At 50.6% G+C, this 10861-nt stretch overlaps 1 protein-coding gene across 1 annotated transcript in view; it reads right to left on the reverse strand.

The window, feature by feature from the left end:
- LOC130029201 (cyclic AMP-dependent transcription factor ATF-7) overlaps window positions 1-10303 on the reverse strand; it is a 114830-nt gene extending 104527 nt beyond the window's left edge. The window contains exon 1 of the mRNA XM_056120114.1: window positions 10268-10303. The gene's annotated coding sequence lies outside the window, so the exon portion shown is untranslated. The remainder of the gene's footprint in view (window positions 1-10267) is intronic.
- Between the last annotated feature and the right edge of the window lie 558 nt (window positions 10304-10861).

Raw genomic sequence — 10861 nt, forward strand, 5'->3', positions numbered from 1 at the left:
CGTGGCCCCAAAACCAAAAAGGTAAAATTGAATTTAACAGACAGGATTCATGGTCAACATGAACTTTAAGAAAGAAAAGAAATAAAGGCCCTCCCGTTGATCGTCGATTTGCTCGAGCGGGCCCAGTAACGTCTCCATTGGAGACTCTGTTGTTACTGTGTCTGGCATATCGAATACTCTCGGTAGCTTGCCGGGCTCTCCGAGAGGGGCGGAGGAATCGAACTCGGGTCGACCATGTTGGCCGCGTGTAAGGCGAACGCCCTACCCGCTGTGCTATCGCTCCAGTCCTACACTGACTGGCTCAGCGTGTGCTAGTTACGCGACCCCCGAGCGGTCGGCGTCCCCCAACTTCTTAGAGGGACAAGTGGCGTTCAGCCACCCGAGATTGAGCAATAACAGGTCTGTGATGCCCTTAGATGTCCGGGGCTGCACGCGCGCTACAACATGAATGTTGTAATGTCTTCTGAGGCTCCATCTTGTTTGTAGCAACATTTCACCTACAACACATTGCAGGACAACTTGGACCACCACAACAAGAAGCTGAAATTACAAATGGCAATTATATATGCACATATATTTGCAGTATTTTTTAAAGAATCCAATTTATTTATTTTTTTTTTGGGGGGGGGTCACACCCAGCAATGCTCAGGGGTTACTCCTGGCTTTGCACTCAGAAACTACTCCTGGTGGTGCTCGGGGGACCCTATGGGATGCCGGGGATCGAACCCAGGTTGGCCACGTGCAAGGCAAACGCCCTCCCTGCTGTGCTATCGCTCCAGCCCCTACTTGCAGTTTATTTTTAACGTCAAAAGAAAATGAAGGGGCTGGAGGGATAGCACAGCGGGGAGGGCATTTGCCTTGCAAGCGGCCGACCCGGGTTCGATTCCCAGTATCCCATAGGGTCCCCTAAGCACTGCCAGGAGTAACTCCTGAGTGCAGAGCCAGGAGTAACCCCTGTGCCTCTCCGAGTGTGACCCAAAAAGCAAAAAAATAATAAAATGAAAAATGAGGTCTAAATCAGAGATATCACAGGGAAGCTACCGCTATCATATGGGCCATATTTTGATTCTTCAACAAGTCACTTCAAGTGTGTATGGAATGACGTCTTCCTAAGAGTCTTCAAATCATAATCTGTGGGGGGAGGCAAGTGTGACACCCAGGTGAGCACAGGGCACTTACGGCTCTTTCCTGGCTCTGTGCCAGGGGTTACCCCTGGTGGCGCTCGGGGAACCACATGTGATGCTTAGGACGGAACCAGGGTTGGCGAGTTGCAAAGCAAACTCTTCGCCCCCTGTGCGGTCTCTGGTCCCTCCAAATCACAACTGGGGCAGGAGTGGGAGAGAAAATACCAGGGCGAAGGTCCCTGTCTTGCACGTGCTCAACCCGGGTTCACTGCCCACCCAGCCAACTACCACATGGTCCTCCCCAAGCACCGCCTGGTGTGGTCCAAACCCCATCCCCCAAGTAGATCTATAAATGGGGCTAAGGGATATGGAATACAGAAATGGGGGCTGGTAAAACGGGGACTGTTTCCACAGAAGAATCTAGAATGAATTAGTAAATAGTTGACTTACAAACAATTGGCATAATGCTGTGAACTGTAAGCAAAAAAAAAAAAAAGCTAAATAAAAACTAATTCTGTTTTTTTCAATGAGGGGGTCACACTCAGCATCACTCGGTTGCTAGGTGGCCATGCAGTGTCAGAGACGGAACCCGAGTACGCAAGGCACATTTTCTGTCACTTGAGCCACAGCACAAGTCCCAACTTCCTTTTCTTTCTTTTCCTTCTTTTGTTTTTTGGCCATACCTGGTGATGCTCAGGAGGTACTTCTGGCTCTGCACACAGGAATTACTACTGGCATTGTTCAGAGCGCCATATGAGATGCCAGGGATGAAGCCTGGGTGGGCTGCGTGCAAGGCAAATGTCTCTACCCACTGCACCATCTCTCTGGCCCCCTAACTTTATTGTCTTTCTTCGATAGTGTCACTAGCCAAGAAGCTTAGGGATATGTCAAAGACAGAATACATGTAGAGTCCAACTAGATGCCTCTTGATACATCATAGGAAATAGGGTTAGGTAATAAGACAGAATTTTACCCAAAAGACCCATTAAGGGATTAATATCAACCTAATGAAAGTATGTTAATAATATGTAGTGCTGCTCCATTCATATCTTAACTAGTGATCTGAAACATGTAACATATGTTTGGACTTTTGGGTTTTGGTTTTTCAGCCACACCCAGCTGTGCTAAAGGTTTACTCCCGGCTCTGAACTCAGGGATCATTCTTGGAGAGGCCTGGAGGACCCTGCATGTTCCAGGGATCAAACCCAGGTCGGCTGTGTACAAGCACGCGCTCATCCCATGAGCTCAACTACGGCTCCAGCACCAAGTTTTATGTCAGGCGTATGAAATACATCTATCAATGATAAAAGATACCATGGGTGGTTAAGAGCTGAGTAATATACGAAATAAACCAAAAGTAAAAAGATGATCGTTACAAGAATAAATGTTAAGTCTTCAAACACATTATTTTAAAAAATCGCTTAAATAATTTAATGTGTTGTGGGGGGGTTTTTTGGGTTTTTTTTTTGCTTTTTGGGTCACACCCGGCAACGCACAGGAGTTGCTCCTGGTTTATGCACTCAGGAATTAGTCCTGGCGGTGCTCGGGGGACCATATGGGATGCTGGGAATCGAACCCGGGTCGGCCATGTGCAAGACAAACCCCCTACCCGCTGGGCTATCGCTCCAGCCCCTTAATGTGATTTTAGGCTTTAAAAATATATGGGACTTTGGGTTAGAGAGATAATAAAGGTAAAGTGCTTGCCTTGCATGTAGTCTACCTGGGTCTGTTCTCCAGAATCCTGGATGGTCCCCTGAGCCCACCAGGAGTAATTCCTGAGTGCAGAGCCAGGAGTAATCCCTGAGCACTGCTGGGTGTGGCCCAAACACAAACCAGAAAAACCCAAACGCCCTCCAGCCCGTACCCAATGAGGCCTGAAAGATAGTACAAGAGGCAGAACTTAACTGCCTTTCATGCAGCTGGCCCTGGTTCGATCCATGGCACCTCACATGGTCCCCCAAAACCTCTAGGAAGATACCCAAGCACAGACCCAGGAGTAAGCCCTGACCGTCACTGGGAATGTCACCCAAAACAAGCAGTACTGCTGCTGCTGCTACTACTACTACTACTGATGATGATAATAATAATAAAAGAACGGCAAGCCAGGGGCTAGGCGATAGCACAGCAGTTAAGAGAACAGTGCTGCCTGGAATAACCCCAACACGGGTTCGATTTCCAGCTCCACAGGGACCCTCAAGCAACATAGGTTTAGCTCTGCTGCAGCCCTCAAGCACCTCAGGGGTGGCTCTAAAGCACCACTGAGGTGGCGCAGGAACCCCTGGCACTGGAAGGCACGAGCGGCATCAGAGCCTCGGGCTCTTGCACGGAACCAAGGCTGACTGACAGAGAGTTGTTCGAGTTCCTGACCTCCCGAGCACTGCCTGGGAGGCTCAAAAACAAAACCAGAATGGGGATACGGGATGCAGCAAAACTCTGAACAATGAGCCCTTGGATCAGGGCAGAGGCTTAGTGGCCTGTGTGTGAGACCCCGTGTCCAACACCTGGCACCACAAAAGAAAGACAATACAGTTGCTCTGTATTTGATATTAGTAAGATTGTAGCACTGTAGCACTGTCCTCCGTTGTTCATAGGTTTGCCCGAGTGAGCCCAGTAACGCCTCCATTGTGAGACTTGTTGTTACTGTGTCTGGCATATCAAATACGTCATGGGGAGCTTGCCAGGCTCTGCCGTGGGGGTGAGATACTCTCGGTAGCTTGCCGGGCTCTCCGAGAGGGGCGGAGGAATCGAACCCGGGTCTGCCAGGTCAGCTGTGTGCAAGGCAAACGCCCTACCCGCTGGGCTATAGCTCCAGCCCATTGATAAGATTATACTGAGATATTATATTCAGTTCTTGACAGGAAACCCTAAGAGCAAAAACAAACAAACAAACCAAAAAAACATAGGGGTTAGATAGTATAGTAGGCAAGTAGGGCACTTATTTTGCAAGAGGTCAACAGGGGTTCAATCCCCGACACCGCATCTGTTCCCCTGGGCCCACCAGGTGCCATCCCTGAGCACAGCTGGGTGTGGCCCAAAAACCAAATCAAAAAAATGTTTTAATAAAAAAGAAGAAAGAGGAAATCTGGAAACACTGGTAAGGGGAGTTAGACACTGGTGGAGGGGGATTAGTTTTGAGTTATTTTATGCCTAAAATGCAACTATCAGAAATTTTGTAAATCATGGCTCCTCAATAAAAAAATAAAAAAAGAAAGAAACTCTAAAAACCAGGTACTAAGTTGTGAGAAACCTAAGCCTTCTTAAGAATGTCACTTAAGTGCGTCAGAGAGACAATAGAACAGGCAGGGAATTTGCCTTGCATGGGGTGAACTGAGTTTGATATCTGGCCCGACATAAGGTCCTCCAAGTCCTGACAGAAGAGATCCCTGAAAGGAGAACCACATATAAGCCCAAAACATGGTCAGGTATGGCCCCACGAAAAAGTCATTAAGGGAATGGCTGAAAGAAGTTGGGGTAGATATCATGAAATTTATTTATTAAAAATAAAATAAAGGAAGTCTTTATTTATTTTTTCTTTTTTGGTCATATCCAGTGATGCACAGGGGTTACTCCTGGCTTTGCACTCAGGAATTACTCCTGGCGGTGCTCAGGGGACCATATGGGATGCTGGGACTCGAACCCAGGGCAAACGCCTACCTGCTGTGTTATCGCTCCAGCCCTGGGAGTCTTTATTTTCTGAGGAACAGCTGATGTCATACCTACTCCTGGTTTTGTGTGTAGAAATGATTCCCGGAGGAGCTTGGGGGACCAAATGTGGTGCAGATTATTGGAATGCGAGTTTCTGGACTACAAGGCAAATATATATACATATATATATACACATACATATATATATACACACACATATATATATCCTCTTACCAGAACATAACTGTCATTGAATATCTGAAGAATTACCATGTTGAGAAGGAATCAGATTTATGTACTCTGGTTTCAGGGGGCAGGAGTAAGGAGCTTCAGAATAATGTAAAGAATGTTGTAAAAGCAGAGCTCTAAGAATAAAGCGGGTATCTGTGAAGCAGAAACCTTTTCCTTAAAACATTCGGAAGTTAAAAGATCGCCCATCAAGAATTCCAAGTATGTATTTCCACAAAATACTTGAAATACTGAAATATAAATTCATGAATATACCTTATTCCTAACGGGGGCTTTCTAGAGGAAAGCAGCATTTCAAAGTGAGATGCTGAGCCAGAGAGAGTACAGCAGGGGCTGGAACAATAGCACAGCGGGTAGTGGCTGACCCGGGTTCGATTCCCAGCATCCCATATGGTCCCCCGAGCACCGCCAGGGGTAATTCCCGAGTGTAGAGCCAGGAGGAACCCCTGTGCATCGCCAGATGTGACCCTAAAAAAGCAAAAAGAAAGAAAAAAGAAAGAGTACAGGGGATAAACTACCTGCACTGCGTGCAACTGACCCTGATTCAGTCCCTGCACCCCATGTGCAAGTTTCTACGAGTACCACCAGAGTACTCCCCTCCAACCCTCCACCCCCAGCCCAAAAGAAAGATGAGCTGCTGGGGCCTGGAGATAGTACAGCAGTTAGGGCACATGCCTAGCATGTGCCAGACCTGGGTTTAATTCCTAGCGCTACAAAGCCCCCTGAGCACCATTAGGTGTCGTTCTGGAGGCCCCCAGAACCGCCAGCCGTAGCCCTGGAAACCTGGAAACACCGTCAGTGTGGTCCACGCATTCCCCAGCACTGCAGGGACCGGGAAACATCACATTCTCCAGTCCAGGCACCGAACTGACACCAGTTGGCCAAGAATTGCGAGGAGGGCCCTGGGCCTCCTGAGTACTACCCTGGAGCTGGGAAGCTCCCTCCAGGTGTGCGAATATATGGCTGGCACATACAGGGTTCTGAGTTCAATCCCTGATACCACATGATCTCCCTCCCCCAATAATGCTTAAATTTTATTTTCTATAAAACAGTAATGAGCATATTAGAAAAACATACAATTGGCTAATTTGGTTTCAAGAAAAATAAAAATAAACTTTAAGATGTTTACTTTTTTTGACTTTTTTTTTTTTTTGCAAGGGCTGGAGCAATAGCACAGTGGTAGGGCGTTTGCCTTGCACGCAGCCAACATGGCTGACCCGAGTTCGATTCCTCCGCCCCTCTCGGAGAGCCCGGCAAGCTACCGAGAGTATCTCGCCCGCACGGCAGAGCCTGGCAAGCTCCCCGTGACGCATTCGATATGCCAAACACAGTAACAACAAAGTCTCCAATGGAGACGTTACTGGGCCCGCTCGAGCAAATCGATGATCAACGGGAGGGCCTTTACTTTACTTTACTTTTTTTTTGCAAGAGGGGCTTGGGAAGTACTCAGGGCTTACTCCTGGCTCTGTGCTCAAGGGACCTGATGGGCTCAGAGGACCATATAGGGTGCTGGGGATCAGACCCAGGTAGGCTATGTACAAGGCAAATGCCCTATCCACTGTACTATTGCTCCTGCCCTCTTTGATCTTTTTTAATTTCTAAATTTTTTAAAAGATGTTTTATTTATCTTATGGTTTGGTTTTGGGGCCACATCTTGTAGTACTCAGGGCTTGCTCCCAGCTCTGTGCTCAGGGGATATACCTGGTGGTGCTCAGGGGACCAAAGGCAGTCTTGGGAATTGAACCAAACTTGGCTGTGTGTAAGGCAAGTACCTTCCCCTCTGCACTGGCTCTTCAGCCCCTGACATGTTTCTAAAATGCTGGAAGACTTTTCATGAGTTCTAAAATCACGGTTTAGAAACTCCGAACCGATTTTAGAGAAACAAGATTTTTAAAACCTTTTTATGGGGGGGCAGTTGGAGTCACACACAGGTGCTCTGGGGCTATTCTCAGCTCTTCGGAGGATGGGTAGCTACTGGCAGTGTTTTGAGGGCCTTGTGGTACCTCGTGGACCTAACTGGGCCTTCTGCGTGCAAAGCATACACTTAGGCTCGAACTCTCTCTCTGGTCCCAGCAAAATAAATTTTCCTTTTATAATGAGCGAGCCATTCCTTTTTCTCAGAAAACCAACACTGACATGTTAAGTTCGGTGTCTTTACCAAGGGCTAAGGGGCAATTACTGACTAGCATGCCAACTAGCTCAAGAAAAGAGCCGTCTTTATTAGACGTGTATAAGGCAATGCTCCACCTCAAACTTCCTTGCGAGGGGATGGCTCCTCCTCCTCAGCTGGGCACAGGCGGCTGCACCACTGACCCCTCCCACCGCAGCTTAGGAAAAACTCAGTCTTGACATGTACGAAACAGTAACTTGTCAGAACTTCAGAACAGCTGTGTCCGGGCAGAGCCAGGAACTTCATTTGAGGCAAAGTAGTATTTTAAGAGTCGGTTAAAAAACAATGTTCCCTCTGGACTGAAGGGAGGGAAGGAAAGAGAACTCAGATATGGTAATGGTACGTTTAACAGTTAACAGTATAGTCATTGGTAACAGGACTGGTCACTGGCACTTAAAAAGTCATGATAAAAAAATGTTCAAAATTGGGTCCGGAGAGATAGCACAGTGGGTATGGTGCTTGCCTTAAAAATGCTGGCCTGGGTTTAATCCCTGGCACCGCATAAGTTTCCCTGAGCCTGCCAGGAGAGATTCTTGGGAACACAGTCAGAAATAAGCCCTCAGCACAGATCAGGTGTGACAAAAAAATTGTCGAAAACTTACAACATCTGGCTGGAGAAATAGCATTACGAAGAAGGCGCTTGCCTTGCATGCAGCTGACCCAGGTTCAGTCCCCCACACCTAACTATGACCCCCTGAGTCTGGCAGAAGTAGGCCCTTTGTGCATAAAGCCAAGAGCAAGCCCTGAGCACAGCTGGATAGGGTCCAAAAACAACCACAAGAAAAAACTTACAGTATCGAGGGGCAGTGAGTAAGGTCCAAAAACAACCACAAGAAAAAACTTACAGTATCGAGGGACAGTGAGTAAGGTGCCTTGCACACAGCCAACCCGAGTCTGATCTCCAGCACTGCATATAGTCCCCTGAGCACTGCCAGGAGTGATCCCTGAGCACAGCCCAGCACAGCCCCTCCAATTATAATTCTGAAACTATCACAGAATGAAATCTTTGATATGCAAGGGTTTGTTTTGTTTTGAGGCTTTCTTTTGGAGGATGAAGGCACACCTAGAGGTGTGCAAGGCTCACTCCTGGTTCTGCACTCAGGGATCACTCCTGGCAGTGCTCAGGAGACCATTTGGGGGGACTGGACCCAGGTCAGTTGCATGCAAGGCAAATACCCTACCCATTGTACTGTCTCTCTAGCCCCTGATTCACAAGTTTAAAGATGAGCAGAACGATGCCTAACTTTCTACTAGGTGTTAACATAACAAAGAAAAAAAAATCTTGCATTTAATAGTATACAAGTCAAAGTTATGACAACTTGTAAATATATATATATACACACACATATAATAAGGGACTTTGCTCTCTTACTAGATATTCCTTGCGCTGCTGCCAAATTGTGAAAAATGTCTCATGATCCAACAGAAATGCTTCACACTTAAAAAACCAGAATCCAATTCAGTAATTAATGCTAAAGGTCAATAATTAAATGGTCCTAACTGTGCTATAGGTGCAACTTTCTGGCCAGGAAACAGTTTCAAATCGTTGCTGAAAACCAAAAGTTATTACATAGTAACATCCCTGATTTCTCGGCCTGCTGGAGCTTTACAGTTTTTTCAGCCATCATTTTGCTTCTCAAAAGAGAAAGACAAATCTATGCCATAGGGAAGAAGCTATCAACTGGCTGCTTTTGGTTCCACACACAGCTCTCAAACAAAGCGCAAAGGCTTCTTCCTTTTCTGCATGGAATTAAGAAGAAACTGGTACGACTGCTTAGCGGCCGAACTTTTCTTTTAACGTCTTTTCTTACAAGACACGTCACATTTCGCAATAGTCTCCACTTACCTTACATCCTCCATGTTTAAGTACAAATTGTATTTGATTTCCCCAACCCTTGCTCTAATACTACATTATGACACATCTTTCGTTTCCCAGTCTGGACGCAAAGGAATTTTTTTCTCTCACTTTTCCGAAATACCTGTCGATTTTACTGACACCCCTAAAAAAATACACCAACTAAAAGGAACCGCCCCCACCCAGCTCACAGCTCTTCAAGCACAGGAGTGGACAAAACATTCAACAGAAACTTGGGCTCAGCTTCTACTGCAGCTCCCTGCATGCCTGTTAGGACGACTGTGACTTGCAGGATCTACTTACATTGCAGCAAGGATTTTTAAACACCAGAACCGAGGGAACTTGACCAGCAAACTCCGGACAACCCCGCAACCCGGCACGAATTAGGACACAACCCTCAGAGACACCAGGACACCCACCACTGCCGGGTCGGAAACAAACTTTCAAAGTTAGGGAAGTCGCGACGCGGGAATCTGGGAAGGAGGAGCCCCGGGGAGTAAACACCCGAGTCCGAGAACATAACAAGCGATTCGGAGCAACAACGCACAGCTCCCTCTGGGCTCCCACTTGGCCCGCCGGGGTCCCGGGCCCCGTCCCCGACTTTGGGAAGGGACCAAGCGTGCGAAGAGCAAGAGAGGGAGGAAGGAAACGAGAGTGGGGGTGGGGGGGTGCTGTCCTTGTCGACCCCTACCCCGCGTTCCTGCAGGCTGGCCCTCCCCGGACGGGGTGCCAGGCCCTCCCGGACTCCAGGCTGCGCCTGGACTTGGGCTAAGGACCTGGGCAGCTCGGCCCTCTCCCCGCCAAGTGCCTCCCCGCCCTCTCCACGTCCCCCTCCACCTCCCCCCCAGGGGTGTCTCCGGGTCCCTGGGCCCAGCTCGGTGCAACCTTCCTAAACTCCGTCCCCGAGTTTCCTCCAAGCCCGCACTTTCTCTCCGGATCCTGTCCCTGATTTTTTTCTCTCTTTTTCCACGAGTCGGTCGAAGTGCCAGGACCCTCCTGCACCCTCTGCCCTCTCCAGCCCGGCCCAACGCCGCGTTTCCAACGCCCAGCACCCCCGCCTCTCCCCATGCAAAGTCCCTGACCCCGCGCCCGGAGAAGCCCCAGCCGGGACCCCTCCGCGTCCTCCCATCCCGGCAGGCTCCCCGGACCTCATTCCCGCAGGACTCAGCCCCCCTCGCCCTCCTCGCCACGCCCTGCGCCCCCCCGCCCCCCGGGGCCACTTACCCCAAGTTCTCCCCACACTCCGGGGCTCTGGCCCCGCCCTCCCCCCAGGAAGGAGGCGGGAGGCGGGCGCGGGGCGGGGCGGCGCGCCGCCGCGGGCCCGGGCGGCCTCCCATTCGCGCTCGGCGCCGCCAATCGCCGCGTCCGCCGCCCCCATTGGCCGGCGCCGGGCCCCGCCCCGCCCCTTCCTCAGACCGGGCCCGGCCACCGCCTCAGCGCCCCCGTCCAGCGCCGCCCGGGAGGGGAGACCCCGGCCTGGCGCTCCGGGGCCGGCCGCGCCGGGTGGGGCGCCCCCGCCGGGCCGCGGGGCAGCGGCCGCGAGCAGGACTCACCCGCTGCAGCTGCGTCGCCTCCCGCCCGCCCGCGCCCGTCCCGCGACCGGCCTCCGGCGCCTGCTCTCCCCCCGCGGCGGAGCGGAGACTTTCCTCTCGTCCGGCCGGGCGCCGCGCCTCTCGCGAGACTTGGGGGCGGGCGGGGGGGCGGGCGGGGGGAGGGCGAGAGCCGCCGGGCCCGAGCTGGCCGGGGCCGAGGGGCGGGACTCCGGGGCCGGCCGGCTGCCGGACGCCGGGGGGCTGCGCGGGGCGGGGGCGGGGGCGG

The sequence above is a fragment of the Sorex fumeus genome, unplaced genomic scaffold, assembly GCF_029834395.1.
Source record: "Sorex fumeus unplaced genomic scaffold, SorFum_2.1 ptg000042l, whole genome shotgun sequence".
NCBI classification, from domain to species: Eukaryota; Metazoa; Chordata; class Mammalia; order Eulipotyphla; family Soricidae; genus Sorex; species Sorex fumeus.